The sequence below is a fragment of the Peromyscus eremicus genome, chromosome 1, assembly GCF_949786415.1.
Source record: "Peromyscus eremicus chromosome 1, PerEre_H2_v1, whole genome shotgun sequence".
NCBI lineage: Eukaryota > Metazoa > Chordata > Mammalia > Rodentia > Cricetidae > Peromyscus > Peromyscus eremicus.
The window spans coordinates 199,639,735-199,649,860 of record NC_081416.1 but is presented as its reverse complement, the minus strand read 5'-3'; positions in this window follow the sequence as shown (position 1 = coordinate 199,649,860).

Here is a 10,126-nt window from a genome sequence, read left to right as displayed (position 1 = left end):
CTGGGCTTTTTTTGTGTGTATGGGGGGCATTGGGACAGTTTTGACGTCTGTTTCTATTTCAGTTGGGTTATAGGTCTATTTAAATTTCTTATTTGATTTTGATTTAAATTTGGTAAGTGGTACCTATTAAGAAAATTACCCATTTCTTTTAGATTTTTCCAATTTGGTAGAGTACAGGTTTTTAAAACATGCATTTTTGATTTTCCAGATTTCCTTGGGGTCTGTTATTATGTCCCCCTTTTTCTTTCTGATTTCATTAATTTGAATATTCTCTCTCTTTCTCTTTTAGTTTGGATAAGGGTTTGTCTATCTTTTTTGATTTTCTCAAAGGACCAGCTCTTTTTTCATTGATTCTTTGTTTCTATTTTATTGTTTCAGCCCTCAGTTTATTTATTTTTTGCCATCTACTCAACTTGGGTATGCTTACTTTTTTTGTTGTAGAGCTTTCAGATATTCTGTTAAGTTGCTAGTATGAGATCTCTCCAATTTTTTATGTAGGCTTATAGGGTTATTAACTTTCCTCTTAGCACCTCTTTCATTGTGCCTTATAAGTTTGGGTATGCTGTGTATTCATTTTCATTGAATTCCGGAAAGTCTTTCTTTCTGTCTCTCTTGACCTATTTTTCATCCATTAGAGAGTTGTTCAGTTTCCATGATTTTGTAAGCACTCTGTTGTTTCTGTTGTTGATATCCAGCTTTAGTCCACTGTGGGTTGATAGTATGTGGGGGAGTCCTTTTAGTTTTCTTGTTTCGTTGAGGCTTGCTTTGTGACTGAATATGTGATCAGTTTTGCAGAAAGTCTTGTAAGGTACAGAGAAGAAGGTATATTCTTTGTTTTTGGTGAAATGTTCTGTAAATATTAGTTAGGTCCACAATGTCTGTTAGCTCCAGTATTTTTCTGTTTAGTTTTTGTTTGCATAACCTATCTTTTGGTGAGAGTGGATGTTGAAGTCTCCCATTATCAGTGTGTGAGGGTCAATTTGTGATTAAACTGCAATACTGTTTCTTTTACAAAAATGAAGTATCCTTTCCCATCTCTTTTGATTAGTTTTGGCTTGAAGTCTGTTTTGTTTGATATTAAAATGATTACACCAGCTTGCTTCATAGGTCTATTTGCTTGGAATACCCCTTTCCAATCTTTTATCCTGAGGTAATGGCTATCCTTGATGTTGAGGTGTGTTTCTTGGATACAATAGAAGGATAGATCTCGTTTCAGCATCCATTCTGTTATTCTATATATTTTATTGGGGAATTGAGACCATTGATAGGAGTGGCTATTTTATTCCTTAGTTTCTGTTTCCTCTCCAGATTTTCAGGGACTGTAATGGCTGTTTGTTGCTTGTTTTCCTAGCCAGCTAGGCTGAGGTGTTCACAAGGAATGCTTGCTGGTGTTGGAGGCTGGGATGCAGGGACAAGTTGGGGAAGTGAAGTCAGGAGGGGATGTGACAAAGAGCTGGGAGAGAAGGGAGGCCATAGCCAGAGATATGTTGCAGCACTAGAAATGAGACTGAGACATTGGTTCCAGGAGAACAGAGAGGGTGAAGAAGATCTGTGAGCAGCCCACTGGTTTTCTTGCAAGTGTGATCTGTGTTTGAGTAGGAGATATCTGCTTGAGTTGGGGGCTGGGACACAGCAACAAGTCTGGGGAGGGGATGGTCTGTGGGACTCACAGGAGACATGGATGAAGTGGGGAGGCTGCAGCTGTGTTCTGTTGCAGCACTAGCGATAAGCCTCAGGGATTGGGTCTAGGAGAACAGAGATCTGAGAAGGTCTGTGGGCAGGTTACAGGTAAGAGAAATCTTAAAATAATAAGTTGAATTGATTCTAGAAATGCATGGTATTATGATATCAACACTGTTTATCAAATCAATAAAGAGAAATGTCATGTAAAGATTTCATAGTTGTGGGCATGCCAGTCCCAATATAAATCTAAATAAAATAGGGAAAAAATATACTTAAGTAAGGAAAGCCTGTTTACCTAAAGCCATTAACAACTTCAAGGTCAGGACTAGCTAGTTCTGCATCCTACCACTACTAGTAGTTAACTATTTTAGAGGCTCTAGAAAATTCAGTAACTAGAAAAAGAAAACCTCTAGAGAAAAAAAGTAAAACTATATATGTTTTTTTCTTTATAAATTTCCAAGCCTAAATGGCCCAAATAAACACTAGAATTAAGATGGGTGGTTGGAGAGATTGCTCACCAGTCAAGAACATTTACTGGAGCTGGAGAGATGACTCAGTGGTTAAGAGCACTGGGGGCTCTTCCAGAGGACCTGGGTTCAATTCCCAGCACCCAGATGGCAGCTCACAACTGTCTGTAACTACATTTCCAGGGGATCCATCACCCTTACACGGACATGAATGTGGACAGAACACAAATGCACATAAAATAAAATTAAATAACAATAAAAAAGAACATTTACTGTTCTGTTGGAAGGCAAGAATTCAGTTCCAGCATCCACATCAGTCAGCTTACAACAACTGTAGCTCCAGCACCAGAGGATCCAATGTCTGTTTCTGATCTCAGTGGGAAGCTACACATCCACATGCACAGACACACAACTAATCTAAAATAAAGAATTTGCTAATGTGTTGTGATTCAAAAGTAAGGCTTTTTACTACATCAAAAATAAACCCAGAATTGACATAGAATTCACAAGGCAGAAAGCAAGAACTAATTTCTACAAGTTGTCCTGTATACACACACACACACACACACACACATACACACACACATTGAATAAATAAAATTTATTTAAAATAAAGAAAAGAAAATGAAGAAATGTGTGCTATGGTTTGACGCCTGTGGGATTTAACTGTCACTGAGCTGGTATTAAGGGACAGCATCTTTAAAATGGGATTAGGAGGCTGGATGGATGGCTCGGGGGTTAAGAGCACTGGATGTTCATGCAGAGGACCTGGGTTTGGTTCCCAGCACCCACATAGCGGCTCATAACCATCTGTAATTTTAGTTCTAGGGCATATGATGCTGACTTCTGACCTCTAAGGGCTCTTGCATGCACATGGTGTAATACATACAGTTAGATACATACACACAAGTAAACAAACAAACAAACAAACAAATATTTTTTAAAGGCAAATGTACCTGAAATGAATTAATGTCCTCCTAACATTAGGGACAGGAACTAGGGTGTGGGCCCCTTGGTGGAGTATAAGTTCAGTTTGCTCTCTTTCTTTCTGTTTCCCTCAAGCTCACTTACCCTTCCTTCATGTTAACAGGTCATTGACAGATGCCAGCACTATGAATACTCTTGGACATCTCAGATTACTGAATTATTTACACTGAATTTTGTTTACAATTTACTCAGTTTGATATTCTGTTTTGACGGCAACAAATGGATTCAAGCCAACGTGTCATCTACTCCTGAGTAGATGTGATTTAAGTCAGTATTGTTCATCCTGGAATGCAGTAGATGCTTAGCAATAAACATTTGTCTAGTGAATGACTATGATCACCAACATGCCAAACATGAAAAAATTAATAGTGAAAGGATTTATCTGAAAAAGTAAATCAAGATCTAAACAAATGGAACAAGAGCATGTTTGCTGTCATTGAGAAGCTTCTTGCCAAATTAATGTGCATTTTAAATGAACTTCCAATTAGGATCAATATAGCATTTTAAAGTTTATTTGCTTTATTTATAATAAAACAATTTCAAAGTTTACTTAGAAGGCTAAGTAGCCAAGAGCAGGCAAGATTTGCTTCAGATATGAGAAACCACTAGTCACTGCAGTCATATTAATATGCCTGGGAACAGCAGACTGGTGGGACAAAATTAACTGTAAAGAACTAGATCTCAGGCCATATGAAAACTAAACACAATACAAGTAGATTAAATTCAATGGGGAAAGAATAATTTCTCTAATAAATGGGCTTGATAGCTTGTAGGACCCAAGTAGAAGAAAATAAGCATTGAACTCTAGTTTTCATCATGTTTAAAATTAATTCTAAAGGAATAGGGGCATGTCTTGGGAATGTGTATACATAGCATAAGAGAGGGGAAGATGTTGGGCCCGGAGAGATAGCTAGCAGTTAAGAGAGCCCTGGCTCCTCTTCCAGAGGACCCAGGTTCTATCCCTAACATCCACATGGTGGCTCATAGTCATTCATCCTTACCTCCAGTTCCAGGGGATCTGAAACCCTTATCTGACTTCTGTGGGCACCAGGCATGTGTATGATGCACAGATATACATTCAGGTATAACACCCATACATATAAAATAATAACTAGAATTTTAAAAATGACTTGAGAATACCTTGATCATGACACAACATTTAAAACCTGTTGCAGGACAAATATTCAGCAAGCTTCAATATTAACCCAAATCAGTAGCTTTCCTATATACCAAAGAGAAAGAGACTAAGAAAGAAAACATGGAAGCAACAGCATTCACAATTGCCTAAAAAATACATATCTTGGGACAAACCTAATCAAAGATGTGAAAGGCATACAATGAAAACTTGAAAACACTGAGGGAAAAAAAATGAAGAATATACAACAAAATGGAAAGATCTTCCCTACACTAGGATTAATAGTGTGAAAATGACCACATTGCCAAAAGCAATCAACAAATTCAGTGCAATTGCGGTCAAAATTGAAACACAATTATTCACAGAAACTGAAAACCAATATTTTAAAAAAGATTTAATGGGTCTGGAGAGATGCTTCTACATAGGACCCAGGTTTGATACCCAGCATCCACATAGTAACTTATGACCATCTGTAACTCCAGTTTCAGGGGCTCTAACACATTCTTCTGGCTTTGGCAGGAACTCCACACATGAGGTACACAGACATACATGCAGGCAAAATATCCACACATGTGAAATAAATCTTTAAAAAATAATAAAACAATAAAAAGATTTATTTTAGCCACTGAACTGTGTTTCCCACCCTAAAACAAACAAAACAAAACAAACAAACAAACAAAAAAACCCAAACAGCCTTAAGATTCATATGGAAGCACAGAAAACTCCAGAGTCAAAACAATTCCTTCACCTGCACCGATTGGAGGAAGAGCATCCCCTCCCCCCACACCATCCTCCGCAGCATCAGCGACGCCCAGAAATACAGGCCCCACCTACACCAATTGGAGGAAGAGGTGAGTGTCTGAGATCTCAGCTGGACAGCCCTGCTCTCTCGGCCCTGGGGGCAGATCCTGTGCCCCTTCCCCACCCGTCACAGCCCCAGAAAGGGGCCAGCAGCATTCTGACTTTCTGAATAGGATCCTGGCTCTCAGGAACTAGGAACAACAATCAACTAGTGGGACCTCAGGAATTTAAAAAGGTTTTGTATTGCAAAGAAAATTGTTAATCGACTGGAAAGGCTGCCTTTTCAAAATGAGAAAATAAAAATACTTGCCAGCTATACATGTGATAGAGAATTGGTGTTTAGAATATACAAAGAAGTCAGAAACCAAAAAACAAAAGAAAGAAAGAAAGAAAGAAAGAAAGAAAGAAAGAAAGAAAGAAAGAAAGAAAGAAAAAGAGAAAGAAAGAAAGAAAGAAAGGCAGGCAAACCCCAATCAAACAAAAAAAAAAAACAAAACCAACCAACCAACCAAACAAACAAACAAAAACCCTCAACACCAAGAAAGCAATCAAATTAAAACCCATTTAAAAAGTGGGCTATGAGCCCATGAGCCTTTAATCCCAGCACTTGAGAGGTACAGGAAGGCAGATCGTTGTGAGTTCGAGGCCAGCCTGGTCTACAGAATGAGTTTTAGGACAGCTAGTGCTACATAAAAAAATCTTGTCTTGAACACCTCCCCCGGCCCTGCATATGTGCGAGCGAGACACACACACACACACACACACACACACACACACACACACACAAGTCGGCTAAGAACCAGAACAGAGAGTTCTCAGAAGAAGAAATGCAAATGACTAAGACAATATTTTTAAAAGTTCACCATCTTTAGTCACCAAGGAAATACTCACCTTACATGCAGGAGGCTCTGGGTTTGATTCCCAGCATCACATAAATCAGGCATGGTGGCATATTCCTGTAATCCCAGTAGGAGGATAAAGAGCTCAAGGTCACCCTCAGCTGTTTAACAAATTTGAAGCCAGTGTAGGATATTTAGGACTCTGTCTAAATACATAATTTTTTAAATAAAGATTTAGATATAGAATCAAGAATGTGGACAAAAGGGAACCCTTACAGACTACTGACAGGAATGTAAATTATTCCAGTCTCTATGTATATCAGTAGAGAAAGTCCTCAGAAAACTAGAATTAGATCTAGCATATGACCCAGCTATACTACTCCTGGGTATTTACCCAAAGAATTCCAAATCAAGGTACCACAGAGGTGCCTGCACATCAGTGTTGGTCACAGCACTACTGACAAATGGCTAAGGTATGAGACAAGCCTAAGTGTTCATCAACACAGGACTGGTAATCAAAATGTCAGTGTTCTACGTACATACAATGGAAGCTTTTTAATTAACAGAAGAGCAAAGTTTGGTCATTTTTCCGGGAAAATGGGAACAGCTGGAAATAATCATATTTAGTGAATTAAGCCAGTTCCAAAAAACAAATGTTTTTTTTTTTCATTTGTGGTTACTGTATTTTATATATGTAAATAAACTGATGTGTGCATATGTAACATGAAAGTAAAAATGAAACTGTCTAGTGATGGGCAAGGAAGGGGGAGAATAGCAGGGTTTGGAGGGTACATGCTTAGCATACATTACTATATACATGTACAAAAATGTCCTTATATAACACAGTACTATGTACAATGAATATACACAATGAAAAACTTTCTTATTTCTTTTATTTTTGGTAAGAAGAGTTTTTAAATATAAAAAGCACTTTACTGTAATGACTCACAAATAAAATCATCACATGACCACATGAACACAGCCACCCGAGCAAACACTTGTCTAGTTCCAAACTATATATCTCGGTGAACATCAGTGTAGTTAGAATGGCCATTCTGAAGCCATGGTGCTTCACTTAGGATTTTACACTCTGCCTGTTAATATGTTTATGTATTTATACACCACAAAAAAGAAAAAAATCATGACAAGTTAAAACTGGAAAAACAATTAGCTTTTTATCCTCTTCCATGACTCAAATGTCTGTTAACCCAAATTCCTTTCTTCTTCATCACCTAATATTTACCCTTTTCTGTTTTCCTTTCTACATGTTATACTGTGCCCACACATACATTTGTATACATACATACAATATACACACACAAAATACACATACACACATACACACATATAGACATTGTGGGCTAGGATCTGCAAATGAGAGAGAACATGTGGTTTATTTTTTTCTGAGATTGTGTGACCTCAATATTTTATATTTTAAGTCTATCCATTTCCCTAAAAATGTTGTGATTTCTTTTTTTAGAGCTGAATAATATTCATATACAATCATATAGATATATATGTATGTATATATGGCTGTGTTCTGCTTCTGCATACTGGGATATATAGAGTGGCCGCATAGCTCCTGACTTGGCATCATAGAAATAAAATAGAACAAGCCCTAGTTTTGTTTTTTGTTTTTGTTTTTTTTTTTGTTTTTTGGTTTTTTTGCCTGTAGCCAATGCCAGTGTAACGAATTTGGAGTATTGGGAAACCCACAATTCCCTTGAAGGAGTTAGTCTCCTGAAGGTCAGAAGTCATATTGAGATTGCAAAAAAGAAAATGAGTGCATGTGGTTTGATGGTCAGATAACTGTGAGAAGGCATGGAGTGGAGAGCCAAAAGGAAGTGTAAAATTACAGATGCTGGCATTACAGTGTGAGGAAGGCACATTTCTGCCGCCATCATGGTCCCTTCTGCCTTAGGAGCAGGTGATACTCGATGCAAGTGTGTGGCCTCTTATTATTTAAGGAAAAAAAGATGCCCTGTCATTTGCTCTCACCCCTTTCTTTACCGGGATGAAATGATTATTCGTAGGGGGAAAATCATCCCCTGCTGAGGTGAGAGAGCAGGTAGAATACAGCATTTGTGAGAAGCAGATGGTGGCTCTCCAGGCAGAGGGAGATGAGAGCCCAGGGGATGAGGCAGACTGGCTCCTGCTTTCTTGGGAGCAAGGGAAACAAAGAGAAAGTAGATTAATAAGAAAATGAAAAATTCCAACAGGAAATCCAGAAGATGCAGATTGTGGCTATTGTACCTCTGGGCAATTTTCTTTCATTTCTTGAACTCAGGGAGCTGGGGCTGGGGAATTCATCTTTGATTGACTCAAGAGTGGAAGGAAGATCATTTAAGATCTAATATCTTTCTTTGCTTGATAATGAAACTTTTCACAGTTGCAGGAAATGATAGTTATTGAAGAGATAAAGCTGTAGAAAAGTTATAGAAAAATAGTATTTCATTTAATTTTTTTTTCTCTGCCATGTTTTGTTTTGAGACAGGATTTCACTTTGGAGGCATCTTGATCTCAAACTTGAAACCCTTCCTCTCCTTCTGCCTCCTAGGTACAGGGATTATAAGCATATACCATACTCAGCTCTGATGCATTTCCTCAATACAAAAATAATAACAAAGTCAAACTTTAAAGCCCAGAAAAATAGAAAAAAAGGAAAACATAAAAAGTCATAAAAAAAGCAAAGTCTGCCAAATAAAATTGTGTAATTTCTTCCTGGAACTTAACTCAATAACTAATGTTCTAAAATATTGTAATTATTAAAAATTTCATTTTCTCTTATCATTGAAAAATGTATAATGGCTTCATTTCACAGTGACAAAGGAAATTATAGCTCAGAAAAGGAAACCATAAATATACTCATTGTCAAAAATTCTCTCATAATTTATAGCCATGTTCATTTCTATAAATGTGATTAAAATAAAGTTGTGGTTAAAAAAAAAAGAAAATCATCAAAATCTTACCCAAAGATAAACACTCCTAATATTTAAATGTACATTCCTATAATACTTTCATACATATGTATGCCTTTTCTTTCTTTTTAAATTTTTATGTGTTTATTTTATATACATTGGTGTTTTGCCTGCACATATGTCTATGTAGCACATGTGCCTGGTTCCTGAGGAGGTCAGAAGAGAGCATTGGATTCCCTGGTACTGGATGTTACAGCAGGCTGTGAAACACCATGTGGGTGCTGGGAATAGACTCCAGTAGTCTATAACAACAGCAAATGCTCATCTCTCCAGTTTTTGTGTGCTTGTCTTGATAGGAATTCTATATCCCCTTGGGGTAGGCTCTGTTGGTAAAGCTCTTACCTTACAAACATGTAAACCCAGATTAGAGCCCCTGAACCCAAAGAATAATGTCCTTGTGTGCTGGTACAAGATTGTAAACCCACCACTGGAGAGCGAGGCAGAAACAGCAGGATCCTTGGTGTTCATTGGCCAGCCAGTCTTGCCTAATTGGTGAATTTTATAGCCCAGTGAGAGGATCTGTATCAAAGGAAGGTGGGCAGCATTATTGAAGACATTATTGTCTTCTGCCCCCTCCCACAAATAGAGTCATAATCCTTTGTGCTAAACCACTTAGCATGAGATTATTCTTGCTATGGTAGGGAAAGAAAGCAGCCTATAAACCACACAATTTGTCACAAGCACAATCCACTTCAGCAGTCAGCTCTAGCCATACCTATTTTTTAAACATTTATTTATTGGTGGTAGGCATGACACTGCACATGTGTGGAGGCCAGAGAACAACCTGTGAGTCAGTTTCCTCCTTCTGCCACGTAGCTGCTGGGGGACCAAATTCAGATCATCAGGCTTGATGGCAGGCACCTTTACCCTCTGAGCTACGTCCCTGGTCTAGGATTTGATTTTGAAGAGAGGAACTTGAGGTCAACAGCTAACCACAAGGGAGATGCTGCCTTTTGAAATCTGCAAACCTGGGCTGTGAGATGGCTCAGCAGGTAATGTGTTTGCCCTCTAAGCCTGATAGATAACCAACATTTCATTCCTGAGTCCTGTGCTAGAATGAGAGAACCTGCTCCCCAAAGTTGTCCCTCTTCTACATGTGCACAGTGATGCTTGCACGCACACACACACACACACACACACACACACACACAGAGAGAGAGAGAGAGAGAGAGAGAGAGAGAGAGAGAGAGAGAGAGAGAGAGAGAGAGAGAGTAAATAAAAATAAGTTAAAAAGGT